This window comes from Rhinolophus ferrumequinum, chromosome X (genome assembly GCF_004115265.2).
Source record: "Rhinolophus ferrumequinum isolate MPI-CBG mRhiFer1 chromosome X, mRhiFer1_v1.p, whole genome shotgun sequence".
In the NCBI taxonomy this organism is placed as follows: Eukaryota; Metazoa; Chordata; class Mammalia; order Chiroptera; family Rhinolophidae; genus Rhinolophus; species Rhinolophus ferrumequinum.
Window position 1 is genome coordinate 38,443,424 of NC_046284.1, and position 22,267 is coordinate 38,465,690.

At 37.9% G+C, this 22,267-nt stretch overlaps 1 protein-coding gene across 2 annotated transcripts in view; it reads right to left on the reverse strand.

Annotated features, from left to right (window-relative positions):
• WDR44 (WD repeat domain 44) overlaps positions 1 to 22,267 on the reverse strand; it is an 85,062-nt gene that overhangs the window by 48,157 nt on the left and 14,638 nt on the right. The gene's annotated exons all lie outside the window — the stretch shown is intronic.

The window sequence follows — 22,267 nt, forward strand, 5'->3', positions numbered from 1 at the left end:
ACCCCTGCCAAAAATGAGTGTTATTTTTAAGCTTTTGCAAATGTGATAGGGAAAAGTATATCTCACTGTTGTCTGAATTTACACTTCTTTGATTTACAGTGTGGATGAAAAGTTTTGTGTGCATCAGACATTTACATTGCTTTTGAAGAGAAATGCCCGGTTTTGTTCATAGCTCATTTTTCTACTGGAACAGAACTCTATTATTTATCACAGACCATTCTAAATACAATAATTCTAAAAAGTAACTTTTCACCAATTATTTTCACATATCCCTGCCACATTTTTTTTTCAAATAGGAACAGTTTAATATCTACTACAAAGCATAAAGGAGAGTCACACCCTTAAAGTCGCTTATTATATTTTAGGGTTAGGCAGTAAGAAACACTTTTAAATGATTATTATTAATATGCCATTCCTAATTTCTTTTTGTAAAATACAACGATCACAGATGACACAACTTTGTATTGAATACCACCTTCAAGATCATCTAATCACACAGCCTCTTTTTACAGCTAAAGAAACTGAGGTGCTGAGAGATTAAGTGATTTTTCCCTAAAGTCATATATTTAGGGACAGAACCAAGAAAAGCATCGAGTCTTACCTACTACCATGCTCTTCACATGCCAAACTGAGTAATCCATATTTGGTAGAGGAATCCTTGAGCTCTAATCAAAACTTGTGATAAAAAATTACTTTTGCCATTTAACAGAAAACCAACTCCTTTATTCAACAAACATTTAAGGAATACCTACTACGTACCAGGAACCAGAGATAAGAAGACGAATAAGACACAATTCTAATATAGGGGGTTTTAAGGCTTGTTTAAAACACAAAAAAGAAAGAACCCTTTGCTCATCACACAGAACACCTAAGAGACTCGTGGATTACTTGAAGCTAAGGATTACTTGAAGGTGCGCTAATTGGGCGAGCACGGGAAGGAAGGAAGGGAGCAGAGTGAAAACGCACAGCCGCTGGCGGCAGCAGGAAATCCCAGCCCGCAGCGGAGTCTCAGCCTGCAGCGGCGAAAACCGGAAAAGTGCGGTGGCACCCGCAATTCCAGGCACACACGGGATCCCAGGGCAGAACGAAGAGCACAGAGACCAGGAGGTGGGCTCTTTCCCTGCATCCCATGGCTGATTTCTCCCGCCGGGAGGTCAGCTAGTGGGCCCTGGGGCGGACAAAGAACACAGACTCCATACCTGGGCCCCTCCCCCGCCCCTCTCTTCCAATCCTACCCCGCCCTTCCAGAGACTTAAACTGGCCCCTGAACTGAGGAGTAGTGTCAGATTACAGAGGAGCCCTAGTACTGCTCAGGCTCTGGGAAGCCTGACAGGCAGCCCTGACCCAGGGACACTGGGAAGTGTGTGATTTTGGCTGGGCTAGGAGAGAAGAGACTCCTCCACACCCAGCCACCACCTTTTCTGGCCTGCAGGAAGAGGGTGACGCGCTCGGCTGGACTGGGAGAGAGAAGACCCCTCCATCCCCAGCCCCCACCCTTTCTGGCCTGCCTAGGGCGGGGCAAGTGCAACTGCAGAGACACACCCAGAGATCAGCAGTAAGGCAGGCCCAGCTCTGGGCTTTCAGCAGATCAGAAATCTCCCGCCCGCACCTTCCCATACACATACACACTGAAGAAGTGCCCTAAGACTCAGGAGTACTGGACACGGGGCTGGTGGTGCTACTCTCAGTGCGCATATGTGCAGGCAAGGGCAGAAACTGCACTGAATTTGTAAAAACTATCATCCAGACCCCTCAGACCCACGCATTTAAGTCTGCAGTCCCAAAGTCACTCTGGGCACCAGGTGATCGGCTCTGCCTGCGCAATAAGAAGGGGGCTCTTTGGTACAGCAGAGGACAACCTGGACATTGCTTGGTGGGCTTAGGCGAGACTGTCGCTGCTTTTTGTTTCGCTTTGTTTTCTTTTGTTTTGCTTTGTCTTTACATCTTTGATATCTTTGCCTGTGTGGAGTGGGGGTTATCGGGTATTTTTGCATGTGAATGTATTTGATTTTTTTCTTTGTTGTTGTTGTTGCTGTTGTGCTTGGTGATTTGCTTTGTTCTGAAACTGCCCTGCCGGGGCCCAGCTTGAGAGGCACGGGATTCAGCATATCCAGGGGTCAACTCCAGACCAAACCGGAGTGCTGCCGGGTTTGACCTGCAGGTCACACACCTACAGGGGGTTCTCTAAAGGCACTGGAGCCCATAGAGGCCAAACCACATTTGGGTGGTCAACCCTCATGCAGCAGAGCGCCCTGCGGGGTGCAGAGCCAAGTCTCCCAACGGGTCAGCCCAGGAGTTAACCCCACCTACTCACAAGCAAAAAGCAATTAAAGATCTTCTTGAACGGGACAGTGTGCACAACACAAGAGTCACCTTTGGAGCACATGCAGAGAAGGACGACGTGGTGCGAGTCAAATATAAAGGACACATACTACACAAGATAACCTAGCAAGAACTAAGAACTCTAGGGGATCTACCTAATATATCAAAATAAACACAGAGAGTCAGCCAGAATGGGGAAACAAAGATACACGTCCCAAATAAAAGAACAGAAGAAACCTCCACAACTGGAACCAAATGAAGCACACATAACCAACCTTTCAGAGACAGAGTTCAGAACACTGGTGATAAGAATGTTTAAGGAGCTTAGAGAAGACATAAAGAAAGATGTAGAAATCACAACGAACAACCAGTTAGAACTAAAGAACACAATTACCGAAATTAAGAACTCACTTGAAGGAATTACCAGCAGGTTAGATGAAGCAGAGGATCGAATCAGCGACTTAGAAGACAAGGTAGCCGAGATCACCCAAACGGAACAACAGAAAGAAAGAAGAATGAAAAACAATGAGGATGGCTTAAGAGACCTCTGGGATAACATCAAGCGCAACAACATGCGCATCATAGGAATACAAGAAGATGAAGAGAGGAACCAAGGGATTGAGAACATATTTCAAGTAATAATGTCTGAAAACGTCCCCAACCTGATGAAGGAAACCAACATACAAGCCTAGGAAGTGCAGAGAGTTCCAACCAGGATAAACCCAAACAGGTCCACACCAAGACACATTATAGTTAAAATGGCAAAGCTTAAAGACAAAGAGAGAATCCTAAAAGCAGCAAGAGAAAGACGGAGGGTTACATACAAGGGAACTCTCATAAGACTATCAAATGATTTTTCTACAGAAACATTGAAGGCCAGGAGGGGGTGGCAGGAGATACTCAAAGTGATGGAAAACAAAGGCCTACAACCTAGATTGCTTTATCCAGCAAGGCTATCATTTAAAGTTGATGGAGAGATAAAGAGCTTTCCAGAAAAAAATAAGCTAAAGGAATTTATTACCACCAAGCCAGCATTGCAAGAAATACTAAAAGGACTTCTGTAAATAGAAAAAAGATCAAAACAATCTAACTACAAATTTAAAAATGGCAATAACTATGTTACCTATCAATAATCACTTTAAATGTAAATGGATTAAATGCTCCAATCAAGAGACATAGGGTGGCTGACTGGATAAGAAAGCAAGACCCTTGTATATGCTGTATACAAGAGACTCACCTCAGAACAAAAGACACACACAGGCTGAAAGTGGAGTAAGATATTTCATGCAAATGGAAATAAGAAAAAAGCTGGAGTTGCAATACTTATATCTGACAAAGTAGACTTTAAAATGAAGAACATCTAAAAGATAACGATGGGCACTATATAATAATAAAGGGATCGATCCGACAAGAGGACATAACCCTAGTAAACATCTATGCACCCAACATAGGAGCACCTAAATATATAAAACACGTACTGACTGACATAAAGACAGAGATCAACAGTAACACTATCATAGTAGGGGACTTCAACACACCTCTGACAACAAGGGAGAGGTCTTCCAGACAGAAAATCAATATGGAAACAACACCCTTAAATGATACATTGGACCACTTGGATTTAATCGATATTTTCAGAACATTTCACCCCAATGCTGCAAAATACACGTTTTTCTCAAGCGCAAATGGAACATTGTCCAAGATAGACCATATGTTAGGCCACAAAATAAGTCTTGATAAATTTAAGAAAATTGGAATCATACCAATTGTCTTCTCTGATCACAGTGCTATGAAATTAGAAATGAACTACAGGAAAAAAACTGGAAGACACACCAATTCATGGAGGTTGAATAACTTATTACTAAGTAATGAATGGGTCAAGCAGGAGATCAAGAAAGAAATCAAAAGATATCTCGAGACAAACGAAAATGAAAACACGACGACCCAAAATCTATGGGATGCCGCGAAAGCAGTCCTAAGAGGGAAATCCATAGCTTTGCAGGCCTACCTAAAGAAACAAGAAACATCACTAATCAACAGTTTATCTTCACACTTAAGGGATTTGGAAAAAGAACAGCAAAATAAGCCCAAAGGGAGCACAAGGAAGGAGATAATAAAGATCAGAGAAGAAATAAATGAAATAGAAACCAGAAAAACCAGAAAAACAATACAAAAGATCAATGAATCCAAGAGTTGGTTCTTAGAGAAGATAAACAAAATCGACAAACCTTTAGCCAGACTCATTAAAAAAAAGAGAGAGAGGACCCAAATGAATACAATCAGAAATGAAAGAGGAGAAGTGACAACGGACACTACAGAAATACAAAGAGTTTTAAGAAGTTACTATGAGCAACTATATACCAACAAATTTGACAATTTGGAAGAAATGCACAATTTTCTAGAGGTGTACAACCTTCCAAGGCTAACTCAAGAAGAAACGGAAAACCTGAATAGACTGATTACCACCACGGAAATTGAATCAGTAATCAACAATCTCCCAACAAACAAAAGCCCTGGACCAGATGGCTTTACAGGTGAATTTTACAAAGCGTTCAAAAAAGAATTATCACCGATTCTCCTCAAGCTCTTCCAAAAAATCCAGAAGGAAGGAAGACTCCCAAACACTTTTTACGAAGCCACTATCACCCTGATCCCAAAATCAGACAAAGACACCACAAAAAAAGAAAACTACAGGCCGATATCTTTAATTTACATAGATGCAAAAATCCTCAACAAAATATTAGCGAACAGAATTCAGCAATACATTAAAAAGATCATACGCCATGATCAAGTGGGATTCATCCCTGGTATGCAAGGGTGGTTCAACATCCGTAAATCAATTAATGTGATACACCACATTAACAAAATGAAAAATAAAAATCACATGATCATATCAATAGATGCAGAAAAAGCATTTGATAAAATCCAACAGCCATTTATGATAAAAACCCTTAAGAAAGTGGGAATAGAGGGATCATATCTCAAGATAATAAAGGCCATATATGACAAACCCACAGCTAACATCATACTCAATGGGGAAAAGCTAAAACCATTCCCCCTAAGATCAGGAACAAGGCAAGGTTGCCCACTATCTCCGCTTCTATTCAACATAGTGCTGGAAGTTCTAGCCACAGCAATCAGACAAGAAAAAGAAATAAAAGGCATCCAAATTGGTAAGAAGGAAGTAAAATTATCATTGTATGCAGATGATATGATACTATATATAGAGAACCCTAAGGACTCCACCAAGAAGCTATTAGAGCTGATAGATGAATTTACTAAAGTAGCAGGATACAAAATTAATATTCAGAAATCAGTTGCATTTGTATATACCAATAATAAAACATCAGAAGGAGAAATTAAAAAAACAATCCCATTTACAATCGCTCCAAAGACTATAAAATACCTGGGAATAAATTTAACCAAAGAAGTAAAAGATCTGTACTCAGAAAATTATAAGACACTGAAGAAAGGAATGAAGGAAGATATAAATAGATGGAAACACATATCATGTTCATGGATAGGAAGAATTAATATAGTTAAAATGTCCATACTGCCTAAGGCAATATACATATTCAATGCAATTCCTATCACACTACCAACGTCGTTTTTCACAGAAATAGAACATATAATCCTAAAATTTATATGGGACCATAAAAGACCCCGAATAGCAAAGGCAATCTTGAGAAATAAGAACAAAGTGGGAGGTATAACAATACCTGACTTCAAATTATACTACAAGGCTACAGTAATCAAAACAGCATGATACTGGCATAAAAACAGTCACATAGATCAATGGAACAGAATAGAGAGTCCAGAAATAAATCCACGCCTATATGGCCATTTAATCTACGACAATGGAAGCAAGAATGTACGATGGAGTAAAGACAGTCTATTCAATAAATGGTGCTGGGAAACCTGGACAGACACATGCAAAAAAATGAAGCTGGACCACCTCCTTACACCATATACAAAAATAAATTCAAAATGGCTTAAAGACTTAAATGTAAGATCTGAAACCATAAAATACCTAGAAGAAAATATAGGAAGAAACTTCTCAGACATTACCCGGAGTAAGATTTTTACTGATATATCCCCTCGCTCGAGGGAAGTAAGAGAAAAAATAAACATGTGGGATTATATCAAACTAAAAAGTTTTTTCACAGCAAAGGAAACCATCAATAAAACAAAAAGGGATCCTACTGAATGGGAAAAGATATTTGCCAATGATATATCTGATAAGTGATTAATATCACAAATCTATGAAAAACTCACTGAACTCAACTCCAAAAAAACAAACGACCCAATTAAAAAATGGGCAGAGGACTTGAAGAGACATTTTTCTAAAAAGGACATACAGATGGCAAACAGACATATGAAGAAATGCTCAACCTCACTAACCATCAGAGAAATGCAAATAAAAACCACAATGAGATACCACCTCACCCCAGTCAAAATGGCTATCATCAATAAATCAACAAACAACAAGTGCTGGCGCGGATGTGGAGAAAAGGGAACGCTTGTGCACTGTTGGTAGGATTGCAGATTGGTGCAGCCACTATGGAAAACAGTATGGAGGTATCTCAAAAATCTGAAAATGGAACTACCCTATGATCCAGTAATTCCACTCCTAGGTATCTATCCGGAGAAATCCAAAACTCCAATTCAAAAATCTTTATGCACTCCTATGTTTATTGCAGCACTATACCCAATAGCTAAGACATGGAAACAACCGAAATGCCCATCGGTAGATGACTGGATTTACAAACTGTGGTACATTTATACAATGGAGTATTATGCAGCCATAAAGAAGAAAGAAATCTTACCATTTGCAACAACATGGATGGACCTAGAGAACATTATGTTAAGTGAAATAAGTCAGACAGAGAAAGGTAAGTACCATATGATCTCACTTATATGCGGAATCTAAAGAAAAGAATAAGTGAATGAACTAATCAGAAACAGTTTTGGAGACAAAGAGGAAAAACTGAGGGTTGCTAGATGGGCGGGGGGGTGGGGGTGGGGGGAGGTTGAGGGGATTGGAGGGCAGTCAGTGATCACAGGATGGCCACGGGGTTTGAAAATTAATCTGGGGAACGTAATTTAGTGGTTACCAGAGGGTAAGGGGTTTGGGGGGTGGGAGATGACGGTAAGGGGGATCAAATATATGGTGATGGAAGGAGAACTGACTCTGGGTGGTGAACACACAATGTAATTTATAGATGATGTGATACAGAAATGCCCACCTGAAATCTATGTAATTTTACTAACAATTGTCACCCCAATAAATTTTTTAAAAAAATTAAAAAAATAAAATAAAGTAGTATGAAGAAGGGCAACTACAATAAAAAAAAAAAACACAAAAAAGGCAGCTGTATAAAATAGTGCCCACCATTTAACTGCAGTGCCTGGTCAATATAATTTCATGGTAAGAAAGGACAATTTCCAGAAATGAAAAAATTTATTATCACCAATTATTTGGCTTCTCTGGCAAACCTATACTGCTATGTAACAAAATCCTGTTTATCCAGCTGTGACTAGGACCAAGGTATTCTGATTTAAAAAAAAAAAAAATTCCACACAAAGGATGTCTAAAATAATACAAGTGCAATCAAAACTACAACAAAAACAAAGCTTGAAAGGGGCTCAAATTTCCATGGGGCACATATTCTAAATGCCAATCAGGTAAAAAAAAAAAATCACCTGCCATAGAGGCATAGAGGTAAAAGGAAATAAGATTTAAAAAAACGTTAAGCTCCACATGAGGTAGAAAACGGAAGGAAAAAAAAATTCTGCCTTCCCCATGACCGTCACTGTAAGAAATCTGACCAGGTATTTTAGATGTCTACCCAAACAAACAAACAAACAAACAAAACAAAAAACAGAATAGGGAACCACATTTATTTTTTGTATGTGACTGGTTTCATAAAGCGCACTTTCTGGCTATTGATTCACAAGATCTAAGTGATAGACTAATTGTTGACACACGTAAGAAGTATTCCAGATTGGTTCTGGTGGGGCTTTACACATAGCTGTGTACAAAGTATAAAGAGTAACTTATTACTTCTTTTTGAGAGACAAGAGGACACAGTGAAAAGGCCATGGGTTTTCAAGTAGATGAACCTTGGTTGAATATTGTTTCTACCATTTACCTTATGTGTGATCATGATCAGATTACTTTCTCCAGGCCTCAATCTCCTCCTCTGTAAAAGAAGGAGTACATAGGCCTGCTACAAGGATTAAGTGAGACAGCACATGGAGCACACAAAATAAATAGGTAGTTGTTTCTTCAGCAGCTTTGAATTGTTCCACTGAAACTCACAAATGATGAACTTCACTATGTTTCTCCAAGGCACTTTGGCAGTGTCAGCAGTAGGGCGCCCGAGACCAATTTCTGGAACACAGAAAAGATACCCTAAAGCCTACCACGCTCCAGCCCACTTAACAAGGAACATGAAAAATGCCAAATTCTATTGAGCTGGTGATTAACATGGGATCCTGCTTGCATTTTTGGTGATGTCATTAAACAAAATAACTAACAATAGATACTCCTGTTTGAAACATTTTAAATGTTAAGAGGTGTAAAGGTCTTGGTAGGGAGTAAAACATTTCAGACTACCATAGCTTCTTCCAGTCTAAATAAGCCTACAATTGTCTTTAACGGGAGTCTGTGAGAAACGATTCTTTTGTCATACATTTTTGATCCATTTATAGAACATCAACATCTAGTAAAAAGCAAAAGCATTTCTCTAATTTGCAAAGTTGGCTAAAATGATTTGTTATCATGTGTCAAGATGAGAAAAAAAAATGCATTTCACAGTAGGAAACAGTAACTCATTATTTAGTATTCCCACAGGAAGCACTCCTAGTAGCGGCCATGGCCATCAAGCAGGTGTCAAAAAGTGTGCTAAGACTTGACTTGCTTTAGCTTCTTTAGTTGTCACAACTTTCCTATGAGATAGTGATGCTACCTTCCCTAGTTTACACAACACAACTGAGGCCTGGGTCAGATGAGGTCATGTAAGTTGTACTGCCAGAATTTGACCCCAGGCAGGCTGACTCTAGGGCCCATTCTCTGAACTTCTTTGCAATATTGCCTCTTTTCAGGGTAAGGTCTTAAAAGATGACGGTTATGAAAATCTTCCAAGTAGTGCTATGAATGAGCACCAAAGTAAAGGCAATTAACGGTGCTTCTTGGGTTGAACCAAACTGAGTAAGTCAAAGGCTCTGAATCCTGAATTCAGAGGCTCTGAATACAATTAACACCTAATTGATTTGGCACTACTAGGCAATAAAATAATGAAATGTTCCATAAATAAAATTTCCAGAGAGATGAAACTTCTCTTTGAGTGTCAAACTTCTGAAAGTAGTATTTTAACTTTTTTTGAATTTCAAATTTCAAAAGGAGCCTGTAAATAAGTACATTATAGGCTAAACCTTGTTGTTTCAGTAATCTCTTCCTTGAAAATACCTTCTTAAAGGCTATACAATTTTCCCTTTCTCACTGACTCAGAAAATTATCAAGTTCAAATACTACACTATATTTTAATACTCTAATGCCCTCCAGGAACCCTGAGGTGCAGGGGATTTATTTGCCTTCACACTAGAGGACCCTAGACTATATGTTTGGAATGCCTGTTTCGCAGTTTTGCATCTCCTTCCTCTATTTAAGTGGTCACTTCTTAAAAATAGCCATGTGAATGCCTTTAAAAGCTTTTCTCCGCCCCACTTCTAATTTTTGCTTCTGATCTGCATTGAGATGGGAAACCAGGTTTTTAAAAATGGAACTGCGTACTAAAGGAAGAATCCAGAGATTCTGAGTAAGGGTATTCCCATGAGAAGTTTTGTACATGACTTTATTTTGGACTTTGGGACACTTTTTTTTGATTGTTCAGAGGATGTTTTAAGTAATTATTTCTTATTTACAGCTGTATCAAAGAATTGTCACTACCAAAGAAGTAGCCGCCAGATAAGTGAGGTGTCACTAATTTTCAGTGTCCCTAGCCAACCACTCAACTCTTCTCTGTTACTCAGACTCTAACTTCAAAGTAGAGATAATAACATTATACTATTTCAGAGTGATTATCATCCTAAAGAAAACAGCTACAGACACACACTGCATAAGAAAGTTTCTGTCAATGAGGAGCTGCATATAGGATGGTGGTCCTGTAAGATTGTAACTGGAGCTGAAAATGTCCTATTGTAAGGTCCTACTCAGCACAGCACATCACTCCCCATTTGTGGTGATGCTGCTGTAAGCAAACCCGCGGCACTGCCAGGCCTATACAAGTATAGTACGTACAATTATGTATAGTACATAATACTCGATAATAAAATAATTGTTACTGGTTTGTTATTTATTATTTAGTATACTTTTTATCGTTGTTTCAGAGTGTACTCTTTCTACTTATGAAAAAAAGTTTGCTGTAAAACAGTATGCTGTGTTATGCTGGCAGCAGCCTCTTACACCCAGTATTTACTGCATCTCTTGGTTGCATCATGTTCTCGTGTTTGATTTAATCTCGTGTTGTTTTGTACAGTGACGTGCTATATAGGCTTGAACCACATAGCCTAGGTGTGCAGTAGGCTATTCCATCTAGGTGTGTGTAGGTGCACTCTATGATGTTCCCACAATGACAAAATCGCCTAACAATACATTTCTCAGAAAACATCCCTGCCCTGTCCTTAAGCGGCACAGGACTATATTCATATTCGAGTTTGGGAACAAGAGAAATAGGAAACTGGAGGTCAAGAAAACTAAGTCCTACTGTTGGCTTTCCCAACCAACTAGCTGCCAAACCTGTAAGCCAGGGTTTTAGAGTTCCTGTAATTTTAGGAAAATTTAAGACTCTTGATCAGTTTGGGAGTGAAGATATTTATACCATGATTATCTAAATTTTACACTGTCTGATTTTCTTAAATTCAAGAAAACATATATTATAGAAAATATGGACATAATCCAACACACACACACACACACACACACACACACACACACAATGTCCAGTAATACCTCAACACATCTACTTAACTAGAAAAATATTCTTTCAAAATTTTATGTGGATACTAAACTGAGCATATTAGATTCCTCCTTTTTACAGGCTGAGTAATTTTTTTCATGAAAAAGTCCAAATGCCTACATAACTTTTATTACACCCCACACAAGTGAGGAATCTTGAAGGAAACTCTGAAGTAACAGGTAGACATATTTAAGTATAGGTGGTATTCATGACTTTAAATAAAACCTAACAAACCAAAATGAGAACTTCAAAAGTCCATTTTTCATTTCAAAAAAATTTATCATAGGGTATTTTTTAAAACAAATGTTTTTGATGCATTTAAATATCTGATAAACAAAACGATTAATTTAAACAATAAATGTGTTTATTACAAAGTTGAAGATATTTTTACCTTAAAGGCTTAAACTTCTTTGATTACATAATAACATAAAAAACTTCCAACATATTAATACTAAATCTTTGATTTTCCAGCACAGTTTTGGAAATTGAAGACAATGTCTATTAATGGTACTATTAAATTTAAACATGAAAAAGAAGCAATTTCTGAAACAGCTTCAAAATAAAATCTGCTTTAAACAAGTATTATTTTTTAAAAAAAAAACCCAAATGGTTTACAGATCAAATACTACGATTATTTTTAGTATGGCTTCCACATAGATTTTGAACATAAAAGCAATTTTCAGATTAGTACTTCAGCAACTTTCAATACAAATAGACTATTTTAATTCATTATACCCTGTTTTCTGTAAGAAAGTTATTTTCATCCACTCACTATGTTGAGTTTATACTAACAAAGATCGTGTTTGAATATAAAATAATGTGTGACAAATGCTTTCTCCAATCCTTATCTATTTAGCATTTTAAATTATAGGAGTTTTCCTTTTGCAGCTAGGGTATTTATGTTCAATACCAAGGCATTTTAATGTCTGCCTAAACTTTGACCTAATCCAGTGATAACCTTCAGATACCTGAGGCAAAATTTCATCAGAATAATAAGGTCATTACTCCCAAAGGTAAGTGCTCAGTCACTGGGATTTGAATCTAATGACAATAACTGCAACTTACCCAAAAGTTGCCCACCAAGTTTCCACAGGAAGCAAAATGTCAAATCCTTTAAAACTCTAACATAATACTTCAATCAATACAATTTCAGTGAAAGGTACAAATATGCAAGCAACACAACACTTTATTAACTCTCTTAGCTCAACTTTGGAACTTGCTAAACCTGACTCTCTAATTTAGTAATGTTGAGAACAGTATTCATTTACTTTATGGAAACAAAATCAATCCAACAGAAAATGCATAGCAATAGGCTATTTTTAAGAGATTTGGATGCAACATAACAACTTTTCTGTGAAAGGTGTTTGAAGTGAGTATACTACCTGTTGATGTTACTAGTGTTAAAGATTCGGTAATTATTTTCAAAATCCTAAAAGGATTTAAAAGAAAATGTCAGCAGGGAAAAATTACTTTTTTTCAGCGTTTGAAGGAAGCTTAAGAATCATTTAGAACAACTATCTCATTTCACACGTGAAGAAAATGAGGCCAAGAAAGATCACATTAATCCATTAACATTTACCTACGGCTTATCATGTATCAGCACAGTGCTAGGTAGGCGCTCTGTGTAAAGTAGTGAACACAGCAGACATGATCCCTGACCTCCAAAAGCTCATGCTAAGATTAAAGGCCTAATTAGAATTAGGACCCAAGTCTCTTTGTTGATTCCAACTACCCAAGCATCCTATAGATTTACCCTAGTAATTGTAATATCCCTTCATCAGTTTACATGGGTAGGTAGCCAGTCAAGTGAAATTGGCCATTTATTAAGGCCTTGATTATCTAGAAGTACCACCACAAATTTCCCAGAAAGGCTTGGGAGTCCCAGACACTGACTGGGCAACTTGACTTGACATCCATCTGCAAGTACCGTGTTTCCCTGAAAATAAGACCTAGCTGCACCATCATCTCTAATGCGTCTTTTGGAGCAAAAATTAATATAAGACCCGGTCTTATTTTAATATAGCACTGGGTCTTATATAACATAACATAACACCGGGTCTTATATAAGATCAGGTTTTATATTAATTTTTGCTCCAAAAGACGCATTAGAACTAATGGTCCGGCTAGGTCTTATTTTCAGGAAAACACGGTAGAAGGGCTGTAAGTTTAGCTACACAGTAAAAGAACATGAGCTGGAATCAGGAGATCTGAGTTTTTTAGTCCTTAATCTTCCAATAACAATTATATGACCACAAAAAAATATTATGGGGTATTTTCCCAACTTTTAATTAAGGCTATTTCAAACATATACAAAATTAGAATATTATGAACCCACATGTACAACATATTGACCATGTTTGATAATGGTCAATTTCAATGCCCCTCCCTTCACTCCCCTGCCAGATCATTTTGAAGCAAATCTCTGAAATTATTTCACTTTTATCCAAAAAATTTCAGTATGTATCTAAAAAAGATCTCTTTAAGACATAACCATAGTACTATTATCAAATTTAACAATTCCTTATTATACACAGTCAACATTTCCCAGATTGTCTCAATTTTCTTTTTTCTTTTTTTTTTTTACAATTGGTTCACTTCAATCAATATCCAAACAAGGTCCATACAGGTTGAAATGTCTCTTTAAATCAGTAGGTTCCTCTTAATCTTTTATTTCTTGCAGTTCATGTGTGAAGGAACTAGGGTGTTCATCCCGAAGATTTTTAGGCCAGTGAAACTATTCTGTATGACACTATAATGACGGATACATGTCATTATATCTTTGTCCAAATCTATAGGATGTACAACACCAAGAGTGAACCCTAAGGTAAACTACAGGCTTTGGGTGACTATGATGTGCCGATGTAGGTTCAACAAGTATAACAAATGTACCCTCTGGTGGGGATGTTGATAGTGGGGGAGGGAGAATATGGGAAATTTCTGTACCTGCCTCTCAATTTTGCTGTGAACCTAAAAACTGCTTTAAAAAAAGTCTTAAACAAACAGACAAAAGAAACTAGATTGTTCATCCTGTAAAATTCCTCATGATCTGAATTTTGTTGATTGCACCTCCATGGTGACATGTTTTAAGAAGTATTTTAAATGAAAACTCACAAAATTAGAGGGATGGAATGGACACATATACAAGAAAAACTGCAAAAACCTACTGGAACAGTATCAGAAAGACTGGTCTCAAAATGTGCTACGATTTTTAAAAAAATACTAGAGACAAAGCTTTTCTTTATTTTAATTTATTTTCAGTACAAGAAAAAGAAAGTGTAGGTCTGATCATATGTGGGTAAATAGTATAATGTAAAAGACTACTTCAATTCTTTTCCTTTCAATTAAGATTACTGACAGTCAAACCAGACAGGGAAAAACAAAGTGTAAGAATAAGGAAATTGAATCCCAAAGCATTCAAGGAGATAAAAATACCTAGCTAATCTAAATGAGTTCAGTTCTCCTGTCCCACACAAATTATATCCCAGCATACTCTGAAATTTAGAGCTCAATCCCTATCAAAAACCTTTGAAGAATAAGGGAGGATGGAAGAGCATTAAGTAAAATACTCTAATAGTCAACACAAGGAAATCAGGTAGATGCTACAAACTATAAACAGATTTGCTTGATATCAATTCCAAGCAAAGTTCTTAAGCACATTATTAAATGGTTTAGGGGCCCTAGCCATATGGGGAAAGATACTCACTAAGAGTCAGTAAGCATTCACAGAAAGCAAATCATGCAAGATTAACCTAATTTACTTTTTCTATAGGGTTACTGGCCTAAAATATAAAGACAATACTGTACACATGCAAAAAATCTGGATTTAAGCACTAAATTTTATAATTCTCTCATAATGAGAGAATTATAGAAAAGAGATGTAGACTAGAATATACTTAGGTGGGTATGTAACAGGTGTAACATTATCCAAGGTGTGCTGATTAACAAATCAATGAAAAACCATTAAGGAAATATCAAATATTTCCTCTTGTGCTCTATCCTATTTGATGTTCTTACGAATGTCTTGAATGTGAACACCGATGGAATAGCTATCAAATTTGCAGATGACACAAAAGATGGGATAGGGAGCACAAAAAGTTGCAACAGGGACAAGGCTGACAAGATCCAAAATATTTCAAAAGGTTAGAACAATGGGCCAAAACCTAACAGAATGCATTGAAGTAGGATAAGTGTAGAATGCATGATTGAGGAGATATGACTTAACAGCAAATCGTGTGCAAACATTTAGGTATTTTTGTTGCTTGCTCAGAGTAATAAAGCCTGTGATATGGCTGCTCAGAGAGCTAGTGTAATCTCAGGCTGAATTAACAGAACTATTATGTCCAGGGCAAGGGGAGTGGTACATTCTATTCTACTTCTCACTGATAAGAGCACTCTTAAGAATACTGTGTACCATTGGGATACCACATTTAAAAGGAACACTGATAAAATAGAACATACCCAAAAGAGAGAAACCAGTTTGGTGAATGTTCTAGAAGTTCAGTAGACTACATAACAAACTAAGGATGGTGACCATGGAGAAGAAAGAAATGAATGCCTCGACCTTTTAATTTTTGATTTTTTCAGAAAGTATAGGCAGTGAAATTTTGCATATAGGCTAATTTTCTTATTGAAGTCTATGTTTTCACTTTTAAACTGTTACTCTGTACTTAATATGTACAAAAGAGTACATGTAGCATATACATGTAACTATAAAGCATAATAAATAAAGTGAACTGTGGCTCATCTGAGAATGTCACCTGAGAATAAGAATAGCATCAAAAGCAGTGCAGCTACTGTGTGCTGTATTCCACCTGCTGCCTTTCTTTTAGAGGGAACCACTAGCCGAGATTTAACTTCCTGTTCTCTTACCTTCTCATTTTTAAAATGTAACATATCCCTAAATAATATACTGTTAAGTTTTGCTATTTCTGAGCTTTGTTTTCACTGATGTACTTCCAAAGAAAAAAGTGTTGGACTCTACAATCAACATGGCACTCAAAAATCTTGGTATTTCTGTCAGAGAAAAGGCTACCCGTGGCACTGCACACTCTAGCTGTACCTACGTCTCATAACTGTGCCCAAAACCACCAGTCTCCTTCTGCTTCTCCCCCACCCAGCATTGTCAGAACTAGCAACTACAAATACAGGCTGCCCAGTTAAATTCCAATTTCAGATAAATAAATAAATTTTCAGTATGTGTATCTGCAATTGGAATTGAACTGGGAGTCCTGTATTTTATCTGGCAACTCTACTCCAGCCTCAAGTTAATTAGGTGGACAATTCATCCTATGATCTGTTAGTATGTGATAAAGGGACAAAGTTGGAAGAGTTGCATGGCCAATGTCACAGTATAAATATTCATCTAAGTATTCAATAGCATTCACTGACTGGGAAAAAATTTTGTACATATGTGAATTCAGTCAAAGATTTTCCAGACAGTGTATTAAGTGCACATGCCCAAATGCAAATACTGGTATATATGCTATTATGTCATTTCTCAAAAACACTCAGTGAAGAGTAGAAAGGTGTATTAACAGCTTCATTATTTTGGCTTATCTTGTCCCCCACAAAAAAAAAAAAACAGAAGAAGAAGAAGAAAAAGTAGGATGGCTACTTTAACAAACTGACAAAATCTCTAGGTACAAAAACTGACTTATAACTACTATTTAGGAAGATATTTATATCACTTTAAAAATTACCGTCAGTTAACATGTTCAAAATGAGATTAACCTATATAGGTCAAATAAACATCAACAGCCAACTTTCTAGATAAATACCAATTAAAATTAAGTTGTCATTAAAAAGGGATTCAGCTACAATATATACAAAGTCATTTTAGGACACTCTTCACTTTACGAAAAGGATGTTAGAAATATTTCAGATACATTATTTATCAGTCAAAAATCTTATAAGCTTGTAATATGAAATAGAATTTGCTTCTTAAATTCTCTCAATACATACTCTCAACATCCTCCCACAACCTTAACTAAAGCACTAATAGCTCCTAGATTTGAATGTCAATCAATATAAGTGTGTACTAAGAACCCATATAGATTAGATTCCCTAAATAGAAGCTAGTTGCATTGCCTTGCCCGGCTTATTGCAAAACCCATGATTTGAAATCAGATATTGACATGGCAGTAAAAGTCTAACTTGGCTTTTCAGAACTTCAGCAAGTGATTTCTCTCCAGGCAATCATTAGATCACCTTTTCCAATTTTAAACTCAAATCTTCATCACTCATATGTTTTAGGTCATCAGGACTTTGAAATCATGGTGTTAAGTGTTTTAGTCAACTTTTAAAAAGAACACTGAATTTCTGTGGTTTCAAAGAGCTAAATCCTCTCTCTAGTTTCTCACCCCTTAGCTATAGACAGATCCTTCTGCCTTTTGGGCTTTACCTCTTACCTCCGGGTTATCTGAAAAACAAATAAGCAAACACACTTGTAAGCCTTCTGAAAGTAGGGAAGAAGGAGTATGCAGACTAAACCTTTGACACCTGCTTCATAGTCAACTAAACAACCAGGAACTCAAAAACCCACCTCCTAAAGTACACAAATAAAATGAGTGCTCTCACACTTAACATTCCCATCTCCAGACTTCTCATTATACTGGGTGCAAAGAGTATACAAAAAGAATTGGGCAACACACAGAGAAAAATGGACTGACAAAGTCTTTTTCTGTCAGTAAGAAGACTCCCCCTTTTTTAGGCTCTACTGAAATAAGGTGGTTGGTTCTGAAGAAGCTGCCTGTCAGGTTGCAAAATTCCTAATAGTCTTCTAAAGAGGAAAAAAGGAGCAATGGCATGGAAGGAGGAAATACAGAGTGAGTCAGCTAGAATAAAGCTGGTGGCTGGGGGAAACATTTTTCTCATAGGAAGGTGACTACAAAGGGCTTAACAGAGAATTACCCTATAGCCTAATTTTGTTTTTATCCCCCTCTTCTTTTTGCCTTTGCCATCAGGAAAATATTACATAAAAGTAACATGAGCTTAAGCAGCATAAACTGAATCAGGCAGAGAAAAAGAACAGCTTGCCTGTACCAAGAAGGTACTGAGATTCTGAGGTCCTTGAGGTGAACAGCATATGAGCATCGATAAGGCCTTAGCAGTCATTGAAGTAAGCAGGTAATTAAAGGGTTTTGCTTTCTGAAGCCCAGCAAACTGAAATAGGAAGATCTGATGGCAAACTAAAACCAACACAAAAGTGCTAAATCTAAATTAGGAATCAGAAGGGTTCTGGTGCTCAGAAAACACTGACATGAAGATTGGCGTGGGCTGCTGTGTGCCGCCAGCGAGAGCTGCTGTGAGTGGCCAACCTATGACCGGTGACCGACTGCCTCAGCCGCGGGTAGCACAAGGCTCATAATATCAGCATGGGCCAGGGAGCTGTGTCCTACACAACTAGACTGAGAAACAACGGCTTGAACCAGAGTGGGGGGGGGAGGCGGGAAGGGGGGAAAAAAGTAAATGCCAATAACTTCTAAGGTCACATCATATAAAAATTAGAGCTCTACAGAACCTGTCACAACCACCCATTCTTAAAAAATTTAAATAACTAAATTTCATTATCAGTGAACTGATTATTCTTCAGATTTTGAGATTCTTTGCCTTTATCCTTCAGGGTTCACTGCTCCTTACTAAAGATGGGCAGAAGAACAAAAATCAAACCAAATGACTAATTTTGTTTTCTAAATACATAAAAATTACTATTATCTGATAAAAGGGTTGATGTGAAAGCTAGTTGTAAACCAATGATTGAACTGAGGTTTTGGTATATCTGGTAGCTTTTAATTATTCATGTTCTCCATCAATATCATGAATAATAGAAAACCGAACATATTTCAGGAAGATTTGATATTAAGCACTTTGTTTTATAAATTTTCTTTATACGCTTTATGTATTTGAATTTCTACTTCTGTACTCTTTACTATGTCTGTGATGAAATATGTATTAAAGAGATATCATCAAAATGGCAGCATGAGGTGAGCCTGTGTAAAGTTCCCATGGAATTTACAACTAATCGAAGAAAAATAACTCCACAAAGGACTCCTTGCACAGCAGACAGGCAAGACGAAGAGGCCCACTACTGAATTCACCTAAAGGTGGGCAAAATGCACGAGTTGGGGAGGAGGGAAGGGAGAAGTGCACAGACGTGGCCTCGCAGGCACAAGACGCAGACATAGCTCAGTGCACCGAGCTCGCTGCATCCCAGAACTACCGCAGCTTCGGGAGAGGGAAGAACACGGATTGCTAAGGCTCTACTTATGCCCCACAGGACTGAGGGGACAGCACATAACACGGCTGAACCTAATGGTCCAGCAGAGACCTCTGAGCAAAGACTGAGGGAAGAAGGATGAAAACGGAGGTTTAAGCCCTCACTGCCCAACAGAGAATGGAAGCCTTAGGCACTGAGCCTAGCCCCACCTCCCTACCCTCCCAGAGCTCGCCCCGCCCCCACCTGCCCGGTGCTAGAAGTGGAACAGTAGCAGTGTCAGATCAAAAGAACAGAATATTTGATGTTCTGAGAACTGTGGACCGCAGACACAGATTCGCAGCTCAACTAGTTCCAGCAGAGGGGAGGGAGCTGTGGAAGCAGCACCAGCTGTGGTGGTGGTCGCTGCCATTGCTCTGGGCCACCTCTCACAACTCACCCCGACCCCCGGCCCACCGATATCTGGGCGGATCCCTGCAGGAGTAAACAGAACTGATGAAACATACGAGCTCTGAATCTGGTGCAGGAAGAGCTTTGGAACTTCAAAAGCTCTCCGCATACCCACACGGACACTGCGCCCTGTGACCCAGGCGAACTATTAACAGAGGAGAAGCCCGTCTCCCAGGGAATCCCCCCATTGTGTGAGAAGCTAGAATACTGCAGAGAAAACATAGCACTACCAGGTGAGAGAGAAACAAAAGGCTGCAGTCGGAGAGAAAATAAAACATTCTACCAACGAGTACTGGAAAACAAAAGAAACACCTCTTCCTATCAACCTGTTGCAGAAGGCACTCCTGTAGATGTCTAGGAAGAGAAATAATAAATCAGTAATTGCCATGAATAACCAAGGCAACAAGACAGCTCAGAAAGAAAGTGAAAAGTCTCCAGAAAAGGAACTTAAAGATATGGAAATATGTGACTTAAAAGACAGAGAATTCAAGATTGCAGTTCTGAAAAAACTCAATGAGATGCAAGAAAACACAGAAAGGCAGTTTAATGAACTCAGAAACACAATCAAAGAACAACATGAGCATTTTACGAAAGAGATTGAAATTTTAAAAAAGAACCAAATAGAATTTCTGGAGATTAAGAACTCAATAGAAGAAATTAAGAATGAAATAGCCAGCTTAGGTAGTAGAGTTGACCAGATGGAGGAAACAATCCGTGACATGGAAGGTAGAAACCTGGAAATTACATAGATGGAGGAAAAAAGAGACTTCAGACTTAAAAGCAATGAAAGAACTCTAAAAGAACTTTCTGACTCCATCAGAAAGAGCAATATAAGAATAATGGGCATATCAGAAGGAGAAGAAAGAGAGAAGGGAACAGAAAATATATTCAAACAAATTGTTGATGAGAACTTCCCAAACATGTGGACAGAACTGGATCCTTGAATCCAAGAAGCAAATAGAACACCTAATTACCTCAATCCCAACAGGCCTTCTCCAAGGCACATTGTATTGAAGCTGTCTAAAATCAACAACAAAGAAAGAATCCTGAAGGCAGCCAAGGAAAAGAAGAGGGTAACCTACAAAGGAAAGCCCATTCGATTATCATCAGATTTTTCAGCAGAAACTCTACAAACCAGGAGGGAGTAAAACCAAATATTCAGACTATTGAAAGAGAGAAATTATGAGCCAAGAATAATATATCCAGCAAAGATATCCTTTAGATATGAAGGAGGAATAAAGATCTTTTCAGACATACAGAAGCTGAGGTAATTTTCTAATACAAAACCTGCACTACAAGAAATAGTAAAGGAGGCTGTTCAACCACCATCAATAGGGACAACTTGTGGCAACCAAAACATAAAACGGGGGAGAGTAAAGAGCTGAACCAGAATATGGGAATGGACAAAGTAAGCATGCTGAAGAAAATGGAATACTCTGAATATCAAACTTTCTTTTACTTAAACTTAAGGGTAACCACTCAAAAAAAATCCAGAACTGAAATATATACTGTAATAAAAGAAGAAACAGAGAAAAATATCATAGAATACCACCACACAAAAATAACAGACAACAACAAAAAGGCAAAGAAACAATGGCGACACAGCCTTACCAGAAAACTAAAGATAGAATGATAGAAAATCCTCACATATCAATAATCACCTTAAATGTAAATGGACTGAACTTACCAATAAAAAGGCACTGAGTAGCAGATTGGATCAAAAAACTAAACCCAACCATATGCTGTCTCCAAAAGACACATCTCAGCTACAAGGACAAGCATAGAATCAAAGTGAAAGGGTGGAAATTGACACTCCAAGCAAATGTTACCCAGAGAAAATCAGATGTAGCCATAATGATATCAGATGAAACAGACTTCAGGGTGAAAAAGATAACAAGAGACAAAGATGGACATTTCATCATGGTAAAGGGGACTATACAAGAAGGCATAACAGTCATCAATATTTATGCCCACAATCAGGGAGCACCGAAATATACCAAGCAACGACTAACAGAACTAAAGGGAGAAATTGATCGAAACACAATTATACTAGGGGACTTAAATACATCATTAACAGCTATGGATAGATTATGGAAACAAAATAAATAACGAAATAGCAGCCCTAAATGACACATTAGATGAAATGGACATAATTGACACATATAGAGCACTTCATCCTAAAACGTCAGACTATACATTCTTTTCTAGTGTACATGGAACATTCTCAAGGATAGACCATATATTGGGACATAAAATCAGCCTC